Source organism: Lissotriton helveticus, chromosome 7 (genome assembly GCF_964261635.1).
Source record: "Lissotriton helveticus chromosome 7, aLisHel1.1, whole genome shotgun sequence".
NCBI lineage: Eukaryota > Metazoa > Chordata > Amphibia > Caudata > Salamandridae > Lissotriton > Lissotriton helveticus.
The window spans coordinates 1,005,271,433-1,005,291,958 of record NC_136068.1 but is presented as its reverse complement, the minus strand read 5'-3'; the positions used below and the strand labels follow the sequence as shown (position 1 = coordinate 1,005,291,958).

At 42.5% G+C, this 20,526-nt stretch overlaps 1 protein-coding gene across 3 annotated transcripts in view; it reads right to left on the bottom strand.

Annotated features, from left to right (window-relative positions):
* The window catches only part of GALNT10 (polypeptide N-acetylgalactosaminyltransferase 10), a 688,264-nt gene that overhangs the window by 592,010 nt on the left and 75,728 nt on the right, over positions 1-20,526 (bottom strand). The gene's annotated exons all lie outside the window — the stretch shown is intronic.

Here is a 20,526-nt window from a genome sequence, read left to right as displayed (position 1 = left end):
CACAGGCACGAAAATTCCCTACGTCCAAATCTCCTTCTCGTCTTCAAAAGAATGTGGCACAGTGTAGGAAGAGGAACCTGGACAGCTGAAGTAACAAGGTGACGTGATGTGGGTCACCACTGTTTAGGCTAAGAGCCCTTGGGGATAGGAGAGGGTACATGGGACCCACCCATATAAAACAGGGGGTGGCAATACCTAGCCCTCAGCTCGATGCACACTAGTTTCAAAGAAACCGACTTGAAAACCAACCTAAATCGGGTAAGCCTGAAGGGCACTCAAAAATACTTCATGCTGCTTCACTGGAGACTGTCTGCAACCACAAACACTTGTGGGTTAGCACTAAGGAGTGAAATCGTGCATTTAGCCCTAGTGATAACATTTTAACAAGCTATCCTATTAATCACTGTAGGAGAGAATAGACCACTGGGTTCTGAAAGACGACAAAAGTTGATGCCATTTTGCGCTCCCTGAATAAGTTAACTTCATCTGTATTTGACCAGACTATTGTGCATGGCCTTGTTAATATACATTCTTGGGACTTAATGTGAATAAACTTCAGTGTATGGCAAATATGCAGCAGAGAGCAAGTAGTTATAGCCAAATGGAACTCATTGTAGCATTCCCGAACTCTGATAATCAGGTACCAAATATTTAATGAACATGAGATGTTTGAGAACCCATTGCACATGACATATACGCTGTTGGACCAGGCCCTTTTGGCAGGTTCACCCCTAAACTTTTAGCTTTTTCCTAGCCTGTTTCTGGAACCTGGTGTTGGTGATTTTAGGCCTTTGCGCACTTTTTCACTGTGGTACAGTGTAAAGTGCGTGAGCTCTCTGTGTATGTGTGGTGAGTGACCTGCCCTCCCATAGGAATGAATGGGGAATATGTATGCCCATGGTAGTTCCTGATGTGTTGGGAGTGCAGGGTCGATATTGATATGTGCGAACTCGTGAGATTGAATGCTGCGAAATGGTGTATGCGGCATGATTGTGTCTAGTCTAGAAGTGCCACTTTGAGAAGTTGGCATATTTGTGTAATTTGTGCCTGGCGTGTGATTGGCCGGTGAGCCTGGCCCAGGAGTGCCTGGGCCTGCTTGTGGATTGACGGTCTGGTTTGGGTGACAGGGGTTGCAGAGCCCCCAGGAGGTTGTCTGAGTCAGCCCGTGGATGAAAGGCAGCATCTGCTGCCAAGGAAGTGGGTGGAGATAGCACCTAAGAGTGAATGAGGCTGTGCCTGCCTGCCACAATGCTGGCTCCACCTCCCCGCTGGGCGACTGTCACCTCTGTCCCTGATACTGACAGGACTTCCCTATAACCAGTTCTAGCTGGTTCTCACACTGCCTGCACAAAGACTTCAAAGACTTTTCTGTGTATAAGAAGGGGCTGTGTCCCCTTCCAAAATGTTCTTGTTTCTAACTTGAATCTGCCAGGGGCGTGCTGCTGCTGGGGCTCAGGGGAATCCCTGAGCCCTGCCCAGCCTCTGGACTCCTGATGGACTTGTCCTGAAACCCCTGAAGGACTATGTGGAGGACTGTGGGGGCCCTAGTGCCTGAGAGGCGCTTTACTTGTCCTTTTGCTGGACTGGTGACCTTTGGTTGCCTATAGCGCTGGGAGTGCTTGAGGGCGCTTTTTCTGGACCTTCAGCGCTGGGGAGCGCTGTGAATTGCCTGCAGCGCTTAAGAGCGCTTTATTTGCCTTATTCCGCTTTTCTCTGCCGCTTCCAGCGAGGCTCGAGGGCCAACTTTGTGTTTAGAGCCACGGAGGCTCTAGGGGGCACATTGGTAGTCTGAGCCTGAGGGCTCCATGGGGCATATTTGTTTCATAGCCTGTGTGGCTCCCACGTTTGGGGCATGTGATGCCCAGAGCCTGTGTGGCTCCAGCGTTTGGCCATTTTTAGTTAGAGGGGGCGCTGGGGCACATTGCCGGTGCCCGCCCCCTCCTGCCTGCGAGGAAGTTGTTCAGAGCCTGTGTGGCTCCAACAGTGGCGCAGCTTGCGCCTAAGGGCCAGTGAGGGCCCTGGCACAGTTTTGATGATTCCCAGCTGCCCAGCAATTAGTGGGCAGCTGCACCGTTTAGGTTTTAGGATGTTCCCAGGTGCCCAGCAAGTAGTGGGCACCTGCCACGTTTAGGCCCCTGACATTGAGACTCAGGGCGTCCTAGCCCCAACAAGGCCAGTTGGCCTAGGGACTGCCACAGGTGGTGGCTTATGGAGGTTTTGCGCAATTGTGTGGTTTTTCCTTGCACCTCTGAATGTTTTAGGCATCATGTGTCTTTGCGCTATTGAGTTGTGTCTTTCTTTCCCTGCGCTGCACCTCTGAATGTGTAGGCGTCATGTGTCTTCTAGCGCTGCACCTCTGAATGTGTTTGTGATGCATCATGTGCTCTGTTCCTCACACCGCTGAATGTGTAGGTTTACGCATCATGTGTTTTCCTTTACTACTCCTCTGAATGTGTTTCATGCATCATGGGTAATGTGTTCTTGTTTATACCTCCAAATGTATTTTATTCTTAGGTGGTTGTTCTTTCTAATACAGGTGGTCCTAGTGAGGTCTTGGTCCCCTGCATGACATTCTCCTAAGGTGTTTAGGGTTGCGTAGGTGGTACTTACCTGTTCCCAGAAGTTACTGGATGTGATTTATAACTGTTATTTTGTGATATCCTTTTATTCTAATTTCGGACAGTATTTCTATTTCTAAAAGTGTTGATTATGACAGTGGCCCATGTGGCCCTGTCTTGTACATAATCCCTTGTGAATATTGCCCGTGCCAGTTGGCACAATGTATATGTGTGATTCTATCTGATGTGTTTTTGACAATACAGAAGTTATTTTCATATAACCTTGTGTGGAGTTCCTTTTGTGGTGTGCCTAGGATGTTGTTGCTGTTGTGTGCTGGCGCAAATGCTTTACACATTGCCTCCGAGTTTAGCCTCACTGCTTGTGCCAAGCTACCAAGGGGGTGAGCAGGGGTTATCTTGGCGTGTGACTTCCTTGCCCTGACTAGAATGGTGGTTTCTGCCTGGCTTTGGCGTCAGCCTCAGCCTACCAGATATAGCCAGTTCTAACATACGCCAATACACTTAAATACGAAAACAGAATGTCGACGCACTCCTACACATGTTGCATCAACCAGGGCATGTTGCCTAAGACAATAGGTATCTGTAGTAAATTACTTCTCTACTCTTCTCCACTGAATAGAATGTCCATGACATGACATCATAGAATGCCTGGGTGACTCTCTGGCTCACAGTGTCAGTTAGTCAACTCAGGCTGAGCTGCTTGGAGCCTGCTTGTTTTTAGTATGTGTTACTGTTGACCGTTACAAATTTTCAAGGAGGAAGCAAGGTAAAGAGGAGAGCATTGATGATTATGTTGCTGCTTTGAACAATTTGGCATTAACCTGCAGATTTGGTCAACTACAAGAAGAATTTGTTCGTGATCAAATTATCATGCATGCCAGCAACCCTAATATCCAGGACAAACTCTGGGTTAATGGTGAAGCTTCTTTGAAGGAAGTTGTCGCTTTGGTTAAAAAGGCAGAACTTACTGGCAGATGTGCAAAGGCAGTTTTAGATGAGCCTGTAGTAGTTAAAGCCATTAAATCTTCCAATGCTAGCAAACTAAGACTGAATGTAAACAAGAGAGATGTTGGACATGATCATCACAGGAAAAGTGAACATTACAAATCCAAATATAGCAGTGAGAAGCGTCACAGTATGAAAAACAATGAACTCTCTGAACTTAAATGCATTCGATGTGGGTCTCCCACCCATTTATCTGATTCAACAAAATGTCCTGCCAGATACCAGAAGTGCACGTCTTGTGGCTTGACAGGTCACATAGCTAAAGCTTGTAATAGAAGATCTTCCAAACAAAGCAAACACGTTAAACAAATTCAAGAGGAGAGTGACTCAGCTGAGGAAAATTCTGAGTATTCTGATTCTGACAGCATCAGCTATGTATTCTCAATTGAATACGATGTACTGGAGCTCACACCCACAAGAAAAAAAACCCACGTGTGATGTGAAATTGGGTGGTGTAACAGTGAATCTAATGGCAGATTCTGGTTCTCCTTTCACGATTATCAATGAGAATGTATGGAAACAATTCAATGACAAAATTGGTTCATCATTAGAAAAATCTAAAGTAATTGCCAGAAGTTACACGGGAAACAACATTGAATTTTTAGGAACACGTGATCTGGAATTTGAATTCAAAAACAGGAAAGCATTTTGCAGGCTTTTTGTAGCTAAGAAGGGTCCTTCGGTCCTTGGTTGGAGCGACCAAGCTGATCTTGGCATCATCCTCAACCCAAACAGCGACGATCCGGTTTTGTCTGTTGATGAGTCTTGTAAACGCACCATCCAAAATGATTTTCCAGAAGTGTTCTCTGGTAAAGTTGGTCTTCTCAACAGTTTTCAACATAAAATTGAACTTAAAGACTCAGCTATTCTATGCATTCACAAGGTAAGACATTTACCAGTGTCAGTAAGAAATGATGTTCAAGTCGAACTGAATAGACTAGTCAAAGATGGAATAATAGAAGAAGTTGAGTCCGCGGAGTGGGTTTCTCCCTTAGTGGTGGTCAAACGTCCCAACGGGAAAATTAGACTTTGCATCGATCTCAGGGACCTGAATAAGAACATCATTGTTGATCAATACCCCCTACCACGTATTTGTGAAATGTTTAATGCCACCAATGATATGTGTGTATTTTCAATAATTGATTTAAAATCCGCGTATCACCAAATTCCCCTACACGTGGACAGCAAAAAATATACAACTTTAATCACCCCTTTTGGTTGTTATCGTTTCACCAGGGTACCGTTTGGCTTAACCTCGGCGGTGGCGCTTTTTCAAAGGGCCATGACTTCCATTTTTGAAGGCGTTGATGGTATCAGGTTTTTCCAAGATGATATCCTGGTAATGGGCAGCAACCAATTGGAACATGACACACGCCTTAGGCAAGTTTTTAACAATCTTAAAATGCATGGACTGACTGTTGAATTAGACAAGTGTAAAATATCCCAAGACAAAGTAGTATATCTGGGGCACACCATTAGCCAAGATGGCATCAAACATAAACAGGGTTTAGTGGACGCCATTCTCAATGCTCCCTGCCCATCAAACAAAGAAGATGTCAGAGCTTTTCTTGGGTTGACAGAGTATTACTCTAAAATCATTAAAAAAAAAATCAGAGAAAACGTACAGTATTAGACAATTATTGAAAAATAAAACAAAATTTGAGTGGTCCTTGGATTGTCAAAACACCTTTGAAACAATCAAAAAAGAAATCAGCGACGCTCCGTTTCTCAAAGGATTTGATCCAAAATCAGAAATCTTTGTGACCACCGATGCTAGCAATAAAGGAATAGGTGCTGTGCTAGCACAGAGGGATACCTCGAACCATGAATGGGTTGTGGCTTTTGCTTCAAGGTCACTCACCCCTGCTGAGGAGAAGTACTCAGTAATCGAACGTGAAATGCTGGCCTGTTCATGGGCGCTCAATTACTTCAGAGCATACATTTGGGGTTACAACATTCATCTTCGCACAGACCACAAACCCCTAATTAAAATACTGTCTGCTTCTGGTTTGCAAAATGCTTCACCAAGACTAAGCAAAATGTCCATCAAATTACTGGATTATAGCTACTTTGCTGAATATTGGCCAGGTGTCAAGAATACAATTGCAGATTTCCTCAGCAGACTGCCACTTCCACACAAGGAGAGTACAGATACACCAGTGGATGATGAAAAAGTGGCACTACTCTTCAACACAGATTTAGATGGAATATCTGCGGGAGAATGGGGACAACACATGGCTCGCGATTCAACTCTCCAAGATGTATGCAAATTCGTCAACACCACGTGGCCAGAAAAACGCCATCTTTGCGACAATGTAAGAGTTTACTGGGAAATAAGAAATGAACTCAGTTGGGAAAACGGAGTGTTATACAGACTTGGAAAAGCTATAGCCTCCATCACACTCAGAGACAGAATTCTTAAACTATGCCACATTGGTCACCTGGGCATCTCCAAGACAAAGCAGAGAGTCAGAACCAGTTACTGGTGGCCGCGTATTGACAAGCAAATTGAAACTCAAATAAGAAACCCTTAAAACATCCAAAGTCTCTCTCTCTCCACTCCAACCCCCCTTAATGGCATGGGAAAAAATTGGCTTAGACATCGCGGGACCCATTGAAGGACATGACGGAGAGATCAAGTATATCATAGTGGCTATAGATCATTTCTTGAAGTGGCCTGAGATTGGAATGGTCACGGAAATTGATAGCTCCGCAATTATATCATTTTTGGATAGACTATTCTTGAGCGAAGGATTACCCAAATTTGTGCTCACTGACAATGGTCCACAATTTTGCTTAGAAGCGTTCAAGTCATTCCTAATGAGAAACTCATCACACCACTTCTTTATACCACCCTGAAGGTAATGGCCTCACCGAGCGCTTCAACCGTGTCTTGAAAGGACACATACAGCTGTCTAGAAATGCTAATCTAAACTGGGAGGAAGAAGTGTTCAAACTCATTTGGGCCTTCAGAATATCTCCTTGTGCCAGCACCCGCAATGCACCATTTGTTCTCATGAGAAGCAGACAGCCCCTGAGTATTGACCTTGGTTGGATGCCAAATTCCAAACAAATTGAATGGTCACCGGATGTCATCAGGAATAACACAATCAAAGCCCAAAAATACTACAAGGAATGGTTTGATTCCAAACATGGTACAAAAGAACATTCATTTAAAGTTGGCGACCTTGTAAAAGTTTGTTTAGAGAAAAAAGTAAGGAACGGAGAAAGCAGATTCACCGCTCCACTTCAAATTGATGAACTGTTCAACAAAGCGGCCAGACTCAGCGATGAGAAGGTTTGGCACATGAGTAGATTGGCAAGATACCATCAGGGAGCCAATGTTCCCAACCAACTTCAACATGGTACCTATTGCAAAGATTTGTGGGTTGATGTTGATAGAACCAGTGTAGAACATGGCCTCATGCCCAGAAATGTTAGTTCACACGATCTCCCACCTGACACTGACTCAGCTGACTTTCAATCATCAGACCAGTCTGTGGGTGTCGACCCACGCACTCCGATTACCAATCAGAGTTGTTACGGTGACTCACACTCTGACTCTGAAGCCACGTCTGGTGGTCACAGCTTCAGTGGTAGGTTTGGTAGAACCAGTAATGATTCTCACACTGACACAGAAAGTGTTTCTGATTCCCATGTGGTCACGGGAAGATTTGGGAGAACCATTCATAAACCAAAACGCTATGAAGACTTTGTTTGTGACTAATGTCAATCAGTTAATTTAGCACTAATGTTTTGCTTTATCACACTTAGTGGCTCATCTGTTAAAACTCGCAAGAGAGGAAGATGTGTTGTAACCTAGTTCTGGTTCCCCCTGAGCCCTAAGCAAGTGGTGTCAACCCAGCTCTCCTGCGCGAGAGCTCCCATTGTTCCCTCACTGTTCCCATTGGTTCCCCAACATTCCACACTGCCTCTGGTCCCTTTCCTTACACCCAACTGTCATTAATGATTCTGCTTAACTGACCTACGCACCGCAATTGGTGTGGGGCTGATTATAATAAACTTAATTCTTCATTTCATCTATCTGACTCCGGCTTCTAATTGCTACACTACTCCTGGTGGGGTTTTACATCTGTGCTTCCTATCTTCTCCTACTGATCTATCCTAGAAGGAATCTACAATAAAGGATTATCTAACTGGACTGTGTTTCTTCCTTTACTACAACTTAGCGACGATTGTGAACTGGATGAACCTACGCGTGAACTAAGGAGAAAGGCCAACTAAGGAACCCAGGAACCAAAACACAAGAAACTAAATACATTAAGGACTTTCATTACCTCAATTGAAATCCAAAGGTAACGCCCGGCTAGCCCCACCAGTGTCCTATACTACTGGACAGCCTGCAACCTGGGCGTTTGTGGTTCCATCACTCAAGACTTTGCTGTCACATATCTGAGGAATCCATTAATACACTTCAAACTGTGTGGGAATAGTCCTTGTTCAACAGCAAGTCTTGTCATCAAAGTTTCTACCAAAGTGATCGGCTTTCTCTGTGGAAGGAGACCTTCCAACAGCCTCTGCCTTCTCTGCCTGTGTCTGCCCTGTGTGTGGAAACAGGCCCTTACTTGGGAGGCATCCTGTCTAGACTCGGCGCACTGTCCCTGCACCTTGGAGGAAGGCATTGTGTCCGGTGAGAGGCGTGATGTTGTGAAGAATAATCGCAGTCTGTATTCATGGATTATTCTTTATTAATGACATAACCCCGATTCACAGAGGAGACGCGGACGCAGCCGCCAACCAGCTCTTACCACCCGATCTGCCCGCCAACCACCAACATACATCAGGAACCCCAACCACAGTTTGAATAATGACACATAGGCAGAGCGAGGATGCACTTTGAATAATGACACATAGGCAGAGCGAGGATGCACTGGATACGCGAGCGCAAGAACACAGCTGTGCAGTGCTCGAGCCTAGAAGTGTAAAGAACATGTTCCGGGCTCGAGACACAACACTTCTGCCCCCTTTACAATGACAACACAACAGTGCTCAAGCCTAGAAGTGCAAAGAACAGGTTCCGGGCTCGAGACACAACACTCTTCTCCCCCTTTTACAATAACAACCAGAGACATAAAAACAAATAAAAAGAAAGATATAAGATAAAAAGGATTTCTCCCTGTCATACAAATTTTTTTGTTAAACTCTCCATACCATACTACTTTGGTCACCCATTTCCCTAAATTGACACACTTCTTAAAAAAATTACAAGCCTACAATTATGTCCCTGTCAGCATGTTGCTGCACTACACAATCCACCCCGTGATGTTGTTAAATGCGAAAGACCTGGAAAGTGACTATACAGATCAAATCTTATACAACGATCAAATCTTGTACAACGTTATCAACAATATCTAATTCCCTACTATCATAGTTGTCATCGCACATGTCATTCACATAAGAAACCACAACATCACCTATATCTTGCTCACTGCTATCGTAGTCCTCATCGCACACTTCCACAATACACTTCACACTTTTATTATTTTTACATGCTCTAGCAAAATGACCGGTCATTTTGCAATAGGCACATGTTTGACCTAAGGCATTGGCAAGATGTGTTGAACTACCACAACGGAAACAATCCCCTTTATTCTCAAAGGCAGTAGCATTGCTAGTTTCTCCTGTTACGTCTTTTCCTTTTAAGCTATACTTACTTTGGTTTGAATTTCTTTTGGGTTGAACAGGCGTCCTAACTATCTTAATTATTTCGTCACTGTTCTCACCTTTGGCTTTGTTAACCACTGTTTTAGCGCACCTAGAGGTTAATTCAGCTTTGCTAATTATCGCTGAGATTTCTCTTAGACTGGCATCACCATTCACCCATAACTTATCCTGCAAACCACTATTATTGCAATGCATCACAAGTTGATCGCGTATTAATTCTTCCTCGATAGTACCAAAATTACAAGACAAGGCAAGTCTTCTAAGCGAAGCAATATAGTCCTCTATTTTCTCATTAGACTCTTGCTTCCTATGATAAAAATTAAATCTATGTACTGCCTTACACACAGTAGGTGCAAAATAAGCATTGGGATCATTTATAGCTTGTGTAAAGACATTATTATCACTTCCACCTACATTCCTTTTCTCAATTCTGTTGTAAACTCTCAACCCACCCGGTCCAAGACAATGCAAAAGTATTTTCTTCTTCCTTTCAGGAGTTAATTCCTTACTCTCAAACGTTTCTAAATAATTTATCAAATAATCCCTCCATTCCTCCCATCTCTGACTCGAAACTTCCCCATCTCTAATCAAAAATGCCTGTGGCGCTGGCAAATTCATCGTAGTAGTTGCCATTCTTTTATCAGAATAACAGTTACTTATACTTAATAATTAAACTCAATTATATTAGCAATGAAGAGAGAATAATAAAATTAGTCAGTGGTTAAGCATTAATTAAGTTATCAAAATGATGATACACTGCGTGCGTATCACAGAAGAACAAAAGGTTAAATTCTTTGGTTTCAAAGACGTTAGTAATTCTTTCTCAAAAGGTCCGATTATGTTTTGACTTTCAAAGTACCTCAAATGTGTGACACGCAGCATGCGTATCGCTGAATCAACCAAAATACCAAAATCATCAGCTAGAAACTCAAACAAAGCGTCTCATTCTCCTCCACATCCGAAGATCCTTTCCTCTATTCAAGATGGAGTCACATTGCGCATCCACTGCGTGACCCTACGTCGCTCTAATGACGTCTTAACATAGTGACAAAGTCTCCCTGGAAGGTATCGACAGCTTCCTTAGAAACACTCCTTTTAGACTTCCAGAAGTTTTGCACTGATTAAAGAATACAGTCTTCCACAGGATTCCACAGAACTTTACTTGCGAGAGACTAACGATCTCCGTTTAAGCTGGTAAGAATAAATTTGGTAATTCTTCAATCAGTATCAATTCCACTTTCACTCCGAAAATGTGGCATCAAATTCCGTACCGTAAAGTTAATTCACTCCGTGTCAGTATCAGTTTCAAATTGCGGTATCAGATTCAATAACATAGTGTTAACATGAAGTCAATTCACTCCGTCTCAGTATTCATTTCAAGTTGCGGTATCAGATTCAATAACGTAGCGTTAACGTAACGTTAAATCACCCTGTGTCAGTATCACCTTTAAGTTGCGGTATCAGATTCAATAACGTAACGATCATTCACTTTGTACCAGTATCAGTCAACATGAATCCACATATGCGCTTCCCTTCAAGTTGCACTTCAATCAAATTACGTTAGCTTAAGCTTCAAACCGCAACAGTGACTTACATCGGATGTTCTCAATAGGTGGTAGACGAGTTCACTTCCTTGCCGAATTGTTTTATTCCTCCACTCATTAAGCTTCCTTTTCACGTTCAATCCGAAATCACAATTCCTTTAATAAATTGCTACTTGCGTAGGTTCTTCTGGGGTTATGTACCATCGCCGCCATTGTTGTGAAGAATAATCGCAGTCGGTATTCATGGATTATTCTTTATTAATGACATAACCCCGATTCACAGAGGAGACGCGGACGCAGCCGCCAACCAGCTCTTACCACCCGATCTGCCCGCCAACCACCAACATACATCAGGAACCCCAACCACAGTTTGAATAATGACACATAGGCAGAGCGAGGATGCACTTTGAATAATGACACATAGGCAGAGCGAGGATGCACTCGATACGCGAGCGCAAGAACACAGCTGTGCAGTGCTCGAGCCTAGAAGTGTAAAGAACATGTTCCGGGCTCGAGACACAACACGTGACATGTGACGAGTTAGTGGGAGGCTGTAAACAGCGTGGCAGCTTTTGTCACTTTGGCATATATGTGGCGACATTGATTACTGGCCCTTCAGTGCTTTTCCAGTGCTTTCTAACTGGTTTAGTACTTTGGCAGCGCATTTCTGGGTGAGCTCATTCGGGGACCGGCGTCGTGGGAGAGCTTGTTTTCATGTCCATGAACTGTGCTCGGCTGTTGTACAGCGAGTGGGGACAAGCGGAACATTTATTATTAAGGAACGGTCCTTATGGTGAGTTCTTGCACATATCTGGAAAGGCTGTGGCTGTGTGACCTGGACAGTGTTAATAAGGTAATTTTTTTTTTCTTCATTTTGCGCATGATGTATGCAGAGTTTCGTTGCCGTGAGTTACATCTGTACTTCCCATCTTCTCCTACTCATCTATCCTAGAAGAGAGCCACAATAAAGGATTATCTAACTATACAGCTGGACTGTGTATCTTCCTTTACTACATATAGTTAGATAATCCTTTATTGTAGCTCTCTTCTAGGATAGAGGAGTAGGAGAAGATAGGAAGTACAGATGTAACCCCACCAGGATCAGGCTCCAAGGAGCTCAGCCTGAGTTTACTAACTGACACTGTGAGCCAGAGAGTCACCCAGGCATTCTATGATGTCATGTCATGTCATGGACATTCTATTCAGTGGAGAAGAGTAGAGAAGTAATTTACTACACATCCTCTTTCCTTAGGGAAAGACAACAGAATAGAGAGAAAGATAGGCAAGATACCTCAAATATAACATTTGCAAGAAAGTACAGAATGAGGTTTTACATCTGTACTTCCTATCTTCTCCTACTCATCTATCCTAGAAGGAATCTACAATAAAGGATTATCTAACTATACAGCTGGACTGTGTATCTTCCTTTACTACAGTATCATAGGTGAGTATGAGACTGTAAAAGGCAAAGAAAAAAAAAAGTTTGTGAGGGATTTCCAGGCTTTTTTCCCCCTAAAGGGTAACAGTCCAATGGAAATGAGGAAAGAGACTTCACTGGACGTGAACATCTACACTTTCAAGGCAAAGGGCACTTTAACTAGGATGTCCTAGACCTAGGCTATAGTAAACCGACCTGGAGCTCCCACCGCATGTGTGATCAAGCAGCACAAAGCCAAACCTCGACAGCAGCAGCATAACTGGCTTACACAGTGCACTTAAAAAAGGTTTACATACTAAAGCAAGTACAAGCACTCATGGTCTAAGAGTCAGAAGTGGCATTCATCGAGTAGACTAGTGCTAGAGCAAATAAGGGGCTGAGGCTGGGCCAGGGGCGCAACTAGAACCGAACTTCGAGAGAGCCTAAGATTGAACAGTGAAGGCGGAACCAACTTCAGAGCCGGAGTCAAAATGACTCATAGGCAATCCCAAGAGTAACTCAAGAATGTTAAATGTTGTATTTTAGTGTGCGTTGTGGTAGTAAACCTGGAAGGAAGTGGAATTTCATGTTTTTGTTAAAGTTTCTGCTACAATCAACAAATGACCATGGCCTGTAGTGTAGTTCCTATCTTCCCAATAGGCTCTGCGCATTGGAATAATACCTACAGCAGTAAAGGCCTAGGCCAGACGTTAACTAGGTCTACTACTGTCGATATTAGACTTAAGTTTTGGGTTTGCCAGCGTAGCTCAGAGTTCGCTAGAAACTTTCTCGAATGTTCAGGAAAGAATTAACTCCCCTGATTAGACAAGAAGGGATTTAGTTTCTGACAACCATAGAACATGACAACTTTGCTCTCCCCTAATCAAGAGTGTATCTCCAGAGTCGTGTGAGCACAAGGCAATTATTTTACTCAGTCAGTACGTGCATTCTTAGTCTCATCAGAATGTAGAGAAAAGGAAGAGACAGGCGTGTTCAATAAAAAGGTGTTATTTATTGATCAGTCTCTTTTCTCGTACAAGAGAAATGGATCGATATTATTGCAATACTTATAGCTAAGTAAAGTGCATACATTAAAAGCAATAGTATAAAATAATACTGTAGAAACATTGATATGGTTTCTGAGCCATATGATGTTTAAAATGATTAAAATATATTTACATACACATATACATTTGACTAAACGTACTCAACTGGTGTTTCTAAATACGCCTACCCCGTGTACCTGACCTAAGTCTAATGCAAGGGCGGGAATAGAAAGTTACAGTTTAAGTTAAGTTTGTTTTTGCCAAGTGAATAACTAAAGGAATTCTCTGTGAGGGGTTATTCAGTTCTGTACCTGGAATTTAGGATGAATGAGGAATGGTATCTCTTTCTCTGGTCTCGATATTCCAGGCCGCCTGCGAGGGCTGCCCAGAAACGCCGGTGCTGGATTCTCGGCAGGAGAAAGCAGCGCGTCTCTCAGCGCGTCAGGAAGGCGGGGCTGCTGCCAGCGGGGTCTGCTCTGCTCTTGGCTTCGGCAAGTGTGGCTGCTCCGTCTCGTCACCACGCGTGTGTTTGCATAGGGCAAGATCGGCAATATTTATACCTTAAAGGTGCCGAGATTGACGTAAGGATGGACATAGATACGTCAATAAAGATGTCATACGACTTGCTCGTTAGCACATTCTTTTACTGAAGTTCTCTGTGAAATCAAAACAATGGCCGCACGGATTTTCCAGGTTGTCATAGGTTTGATTTGTTATGAGAACGTCGTATGCCTTATCAGGGGCTGGAGGAATGTCGCTTGTCTAATTAGATCTCAAGCGTTATGACCTAATCAGATAACACGTTCCTGTGCCGTAGTGTGACTGCGTCAGATAACGGTATCTGCATCATGGGGGCTTTTCTTGCCTCATGGGCTGACTGTTAGTTAACTCGATAGTTAGTTTAACCAGAATAGGGTCAGGAATAGGGGGATCGATTCAGAACCTATAGGAATACATGACACCCACTCCACGCTAACTATGGTCATATTTACTAATCTATGCATAGTATAACATAGTACAACATACTATAGAGTATAGTGTATACCTTACCACCCCAAAATACATAAATGCATTTTGAAACTTTCAAATATACTGAAAAATTGCAGTCATATATATTGTATGCACTCAAGCTATGAATTAAATGCTAAAGTAAACACGCATTTGTATACATTATTGCTTATTTGGTATATGAGAAATACACATGAAATGGCTCTTAATATGGCTATACAGAAAGAAAGTTCGAGACCATTTCATCACATAATAAAATATTTGTGAACATACCAGCGGGCAACTAAAGTTTATAAAGTATCTAAAAATAGAAATCTTAGTTCTCTAGGAATAGTTTCTTACTTTAAGCAGAAGATAGTGTCCCGAAAATTTTCTAAAAAATAATTTGGGGCTTCTAAAAATTGCTGTCCGTGAACTGGTGGGAAAAATTGTTCATGTGACTTTATTTTTAAAGTTGAAGGCCGAATTCAGGGAACGCCGTGTGCGAGCTTGCTCAAAAGTCTCTATTTCTGTTCTGGAGAGAACATCATATCATTAAGGCTTTCGAAAAAACTGTCAACAGCTTCATGGGAAAGTTCCACTAAGTCGGGAATAGGTGTAACCATGCATTCGTGCGCATGATTGTCTCCATTGACATTCTGATTCGCATTGCTGACAGAAGGTCGTACCTGTTCGATGCTGCTTTCATCTTGAACTTCACTACTCTTCAATCGTAGTGGTGAAGATTCCACGAATGCCGTCATCAGGATTGGCAGCCTTTGAGGGCAGCACAAAGCGTGAACCTTGGTAGGAACCAACAATGTATCTGCATCCACTGGTGCATCCGATTGTAGCGTCAGACAGGTGTCTAACACGCATTCTTCTCCGCATAGCAGACACCTCAATACAGGTAAAACACACCTTTGCCACATTGGTCGAAATGATAGAAACCAAGTCATGTTCAGGTCTCTAAGCCGGGAGAGTCCCAGGATTTTTGATATCCGGTCCCGGTATCCAATGGCTAGGATTGTATCTTCCATTGTCGCGAGAGTTTGATCTGTGACATGGGTTGCCATAACGAAAAATAAGGACTAAGAATAGGATTCCGGCAATTAGTCCCAGGATCACGGGAAGTCCGCCAAAAATCGAATGGACGAAATCTGGAAAAATACCAAGTATGGCTTTGAATGGTGTTAATGCCATCGAAAATACTGTCTTAAATACATTTGAGACCCCAGTGGTATCAGAAATATTTAAGATTTCGCTCAGGATTTCCGCGAAATGTACGGGGGAATTAGTTGATAATAATGTATGTATCTCTGCAGTCGTCCTTGCGACTTGTAGATCATACGTTTCTTTTGATGACGTGAGCCTTGTAGGCGTCTGAAGAAGGACTGTTTTCATTCTGCTTAAAGTATCTATTCGAATAGAAGTAATTTTCAAATTGGGCCATGCCCTTGCCTCCCTGTCTGGGAAGGAGCTGGGGAACAAAGAACGTCCACAGCACTTGACCTTCGCAGTCGTAGTGACTAGATAAGGAGTCCCGGGCATAAGACTACAACATCTGCGGTTTACAATATGAATGTAACTCCCATTATAGAGTCTTTGAAAGAATGGTTCTATTTCAGTTGCAGGTGCGCCTTGCTGGTGACATGAAAGGTTGTATGAATTCCCTTCACAGGCTCCATGCAAACTAATTCCGTTACACAGAAGCGTGCCGCTCAGTGACATAGCACAATTGTTGCCACTAAGAAACACTTTCTGTCCTTTATTACTGACACATGCATGTGAATAGGGCAGGTTCCAAGTTGTTTTAAGGTACCCCTTTCCCAATTTCTCGTACATGCCAGCCTGTATATATTGTTGGCAGTATTGAAACCTGAAGGTTGAGATTGGAATATTTATGATTCCGTGGATTATCCATTCACTGACAGGTCGTTCTGACATTGTCATTGGTAATCTTTCTAGTTTTTCAATGCTCAAGATTGTATAATCAGCACCCTTTTGCGCCATACCGATTTGTCTATCAGTAAGGTTAAATATTTGGAATAGTGACATTGTGTTGATTAAACGCCAAGGCACATAACCTGAACGCAGATTTTGTAACGTCCAGCCAAGCTGTACAATAGAACGCAATTGTGACTGACCATGTTGTAATAACAGTAAGTCTTGCGATAATATATCGATTGCTGAAGACACAATGCTGTCCAATGAATAAATTCTGGAGGACAGAGTCATTAACCCATTGTCCACTACAGAAAGTGATTTTTCCAAATTAATACGGTCAATTTCCCGTATTCTCTCTGCTGTTTCAATTTGATTAACCTTCCAGGCCTCATTGTATGCTGCATATACAGAGGCTGCTATGAAACGCTTCTGACGCTGTTTGCGTGGTCCCAAAATGAAATCACGCAAGTCAGCACCATCAGTTAATAAAGTTAGGTGTTGCTTAATTTCAGGTAGTGTGGAGGTTTGTAGCCATTGAAGGCATAATTTGCCCACACTGTAGGTTGTTATTATCCCTGGGTGATGTCTTTGGGGATATCTAGGGTCTGGCCTGGTCATTTTGAACCCCTGTGTTTTATTCAGGAATCTGTCTTGACAGTTATTTGTATCTGTGGGCCAGATCAACCATTGTTTCCAATCAGGATGTGTTCTGTTTTGGTATAATATATGGTTTACGTCTATCTCTTCATCTGTATCAGAGCTATTGCTAAACATTGTTGGCTTTGGAATAGACGGTTTATTTAAATCTTTGATTTTGGCTAAGCCAAGACAGGTGGTTTGTTGAACAGTGTCATTTAAAAATATCATTTGTTCTGGGATTATGCAAGCTCTAAACAAAGCTTCTAAACCCTGTACTTGCCATTCTTTTGTACCCCAAACACTTTTCAAATCAACATTTTTGTCCCAATAATCAAATCCAAAAGTATTCATTTTTTCAAAGAATGAGTCTCAATATAACAATTTTGTGTTGGTTATCATGGTTTTGGTTCCTGTCTTGTTTGACAATTTAAAATAAAATGTTTCAGCATTACTTGTGTTAAAACCTGAAAAATATGAATATTTGTCATAAACGGTTCTGGAGCTCCCTTTCGGAGGTGTTGCACAATGTTCCCATTGATTATAATTTAAAACATTTCTAGGTTGTGCAGATCTATGTAAAAAGTGATTACCATAGTGGTTATAGCAATACATACTGTCATAATTTGTAGAACCATGCAAATAATCATGTTTGGTAAATTTAGCAGACATTACTAAATCAGACATCATGTTATTAATGCTTTCGAAGTCCCAATCATCCGCAAATGAGTTTGGTTTTACAAAGTCACTCAATGAGATCTTAATTTGGTGTGGATATTTCAGGATCTCGACCGGACCATAAATTTCATAGTCAGTGTTGTCCCAGGCTACCCCACCAGGTATCGGATTGGCTGTGAAGTTGGCTGAAGAAAGTTCTCTTTTCTCGACGTGTGAAGATGTATGTGGTTTGAGGATCAAGTTGATGTTCTGGCTTGCTGTGTCCATTTTAGCATATTTTCCCTCAATGAAGCGTCCCAAAGTTAATACCATGATGAGCCAAAGTATGAGGATAAATGCACCAAAACCCACCCAAAATTCAATCCATGGAGAAATCAGATATGTTTCTTTCAGTTGGTTCAAAAGTTCTTTAGCTTTGTCTTTAAAGGTTTTTGATGATGGCTGTGTCTTTGATTCACTGAGGCTTTCAGAGGAATCATCGAAGTTTATGAAGTAGCCGGATGCAGTTCTGTCAATTGTTCCAATTGGTTCAGGATTTTTGTTTCTTGCATTTTCACTTGGTACTTCATTGTAGATTGGTGTGTCTCTGCTAAAATTTTTTATTTGGGTTTTCAGAGGTCTTAGCTCTATTGCATTGTTGCATAGTCCTTGTTGTTCTTCTGTAGGCGTTTCGAATGTGATGAGCCTCTTCGTTAGGACCTCTGTACTGGTAGCAAACCTTGGTGTTCTGCTACTTATTGGGAGTCCACTTGGCCTACTGTTTGTTATCGGCCACATGTTGTGGTTTTACCAGGTCGATGGATACAACTCGGTTCTCCTTTTTACCAGCAAGTGGCGGTAGTACAACTGATCTTGTCCCGTTGACAGACAAGACAGGAACTGCTTTTCTGTAAGAAGGCCCAAATTCCTTCTTTACCGCGATCTTCTCCCTGACTAGATCCCCGACTTTTGGAATCCAGACAGGTCTTGCTGGGACAGGTCGTGATTCTTCAGTGGTTGTTGGCTGTTGTTTCAACTGTATGTTGCTCAGGTCTTTTCTTGTTTTGTTTAAGTCCTGCAAAATAGCCAAACGGTCTTTGACATCAAAGCTTTTTTCTTTAACCACTGAAGTCTGACTGTCGAGTTCAGAGATAATCATTCTAGTTCCAAATAATAATTCGTACGGACTGAATCCCTTCAGAGAATTTCTTGGCAAGTTATTTAGACTACGTTGGACACTTATTAGATGTTTGACCCACCCAGCTCCCGAACCTAATATCCTTTCCATTATAGATTGCTTTCTGCCTTGGTTTTTTCTTTACACCATCCCGTACCCTCAGGAAGGAAGTGAGAAGATTCCCGCTGGGCTGTGCTCATTTGGCCATGTTTCCCCCCCGGCCGGAGGGCTAGAGTGAAGACAATGGTCAAACGTAACATGCTCTTAGCGTATATGCCATTTAGACTCGCAAATCTTTGTATAACAGTCCGGACGTCAGCCGAGTGCTGAGGATCGACATTATAAGTGGAAACTAGCCTGTATATGTTAATCGCAAGCCCTGCTTTTTACTGGTGATATTATCTGCCTTGATACGACGAGGTATTAAACTGTTTCTCTCCCCACTGCGATCTCTGTTGCAGTTTGGGCAGTTTTTTACAAACATTGTGTGATGCAGGCTCATGCCTGGCCACCAGTACCGTGATTGTAATTCTTCCAGAGAATCTTTTAATTTAAGGTGTCTGAGACCCTCGCCCATATGTGCGTCTGCGATTAACAAGTTTCTCCTGTCCATGTTTGGAATCACTCTATCCCCCACTCCAGGGATTCGAGCAAAAGGGACGGAGTTTGCATCGATTATGTATGTATAATTGAGTGGATAGTTGATCGGTAACGCTGAGCAGTCGCCTTTTGATGACGTTTTCACCGCCAGCACTGTTTCACCGTCAATGTATTTTAATGTACGCTTTTTTCGAACTACGGGAGCCGATTTAGTGGCTGCCGCTGCGGCTGTTTCAGCCAATGAATTCCCTACAACGTGAACGCCATCACGCTGATGACTCAGTGTGTGTGTCACGTGAGTCTTTGGTAGTTCTTTTTGTAAAAGAGCTATTTGTTCCCAGAGCAATTTCTGCTTTATTGGTGCATCTGTGTCATCTTTGTAACCGTTCTGAATCCATGTGTGCAAATCCTTGTTATATGATTTGACGCAGTAATATGAATCTGACACTATAAGTGTCGGGAATTCGCGATCCGCATTATCTAGCGCCATTTTCAATGCTATTATTTCAGTTTGTTTTTCTGAATTAGTTTCTACTGAGTGTTTTGTTAATAGAGGTTTTAGTTTACCTCCGCGCCACACTTCTTTTGTAATCTCACATGTGGCGTTGTATGCTTGTTCTCCCCAAACGGGGGGTTGAGCATGTCCGTCTGTATAGATTACACAGGCGTAATGTCGTAGAGGCAGAATGTCGATTGGCAGAGGATACGTCTTTTCATACTTTAGATTTTTTAAGTCTTCTAGTTCTGGATCAAAATAGTAGTATACTTTGTCCGTTGTGATTGAATTCACCCATTGTATCCATTCCGGATTCAATGTTGTTGTTGGTAAATTACACGGTGTTGTTAGTGCCTCAAAGGCTGGTTCTGCTGTTCTGACTGTGATATGTCTACCGTCAGCTATGTCTTTTTCTCTAGCTATTGCGGTTTGAACTGCACGAATGATTTTTCCTGTATTACTGAATTTCTGTTCAGCTTCTGTGTACAAGTGTGATTTGAATGCAATTGGTACCTTTTCTCCCTCATTAGAGGTCAGGTATGTGAATCCGCATCTCCCTGGGATGACTCGAATCACAAGATTGCGTGTGTTATCACGTGTTTCTAATTTTGTTTTAATTAGCATGTCTGTTTGTAAGGATCTCAAAATTTCTGTGTGTGTTTGAGTCCAATTGGATCTTTTAAAGTCTGGTTTAATTAGATCATAAAGGGGTTTGACCCTTTCTGCGTAATTCGCAATGTAAGTTCTTCC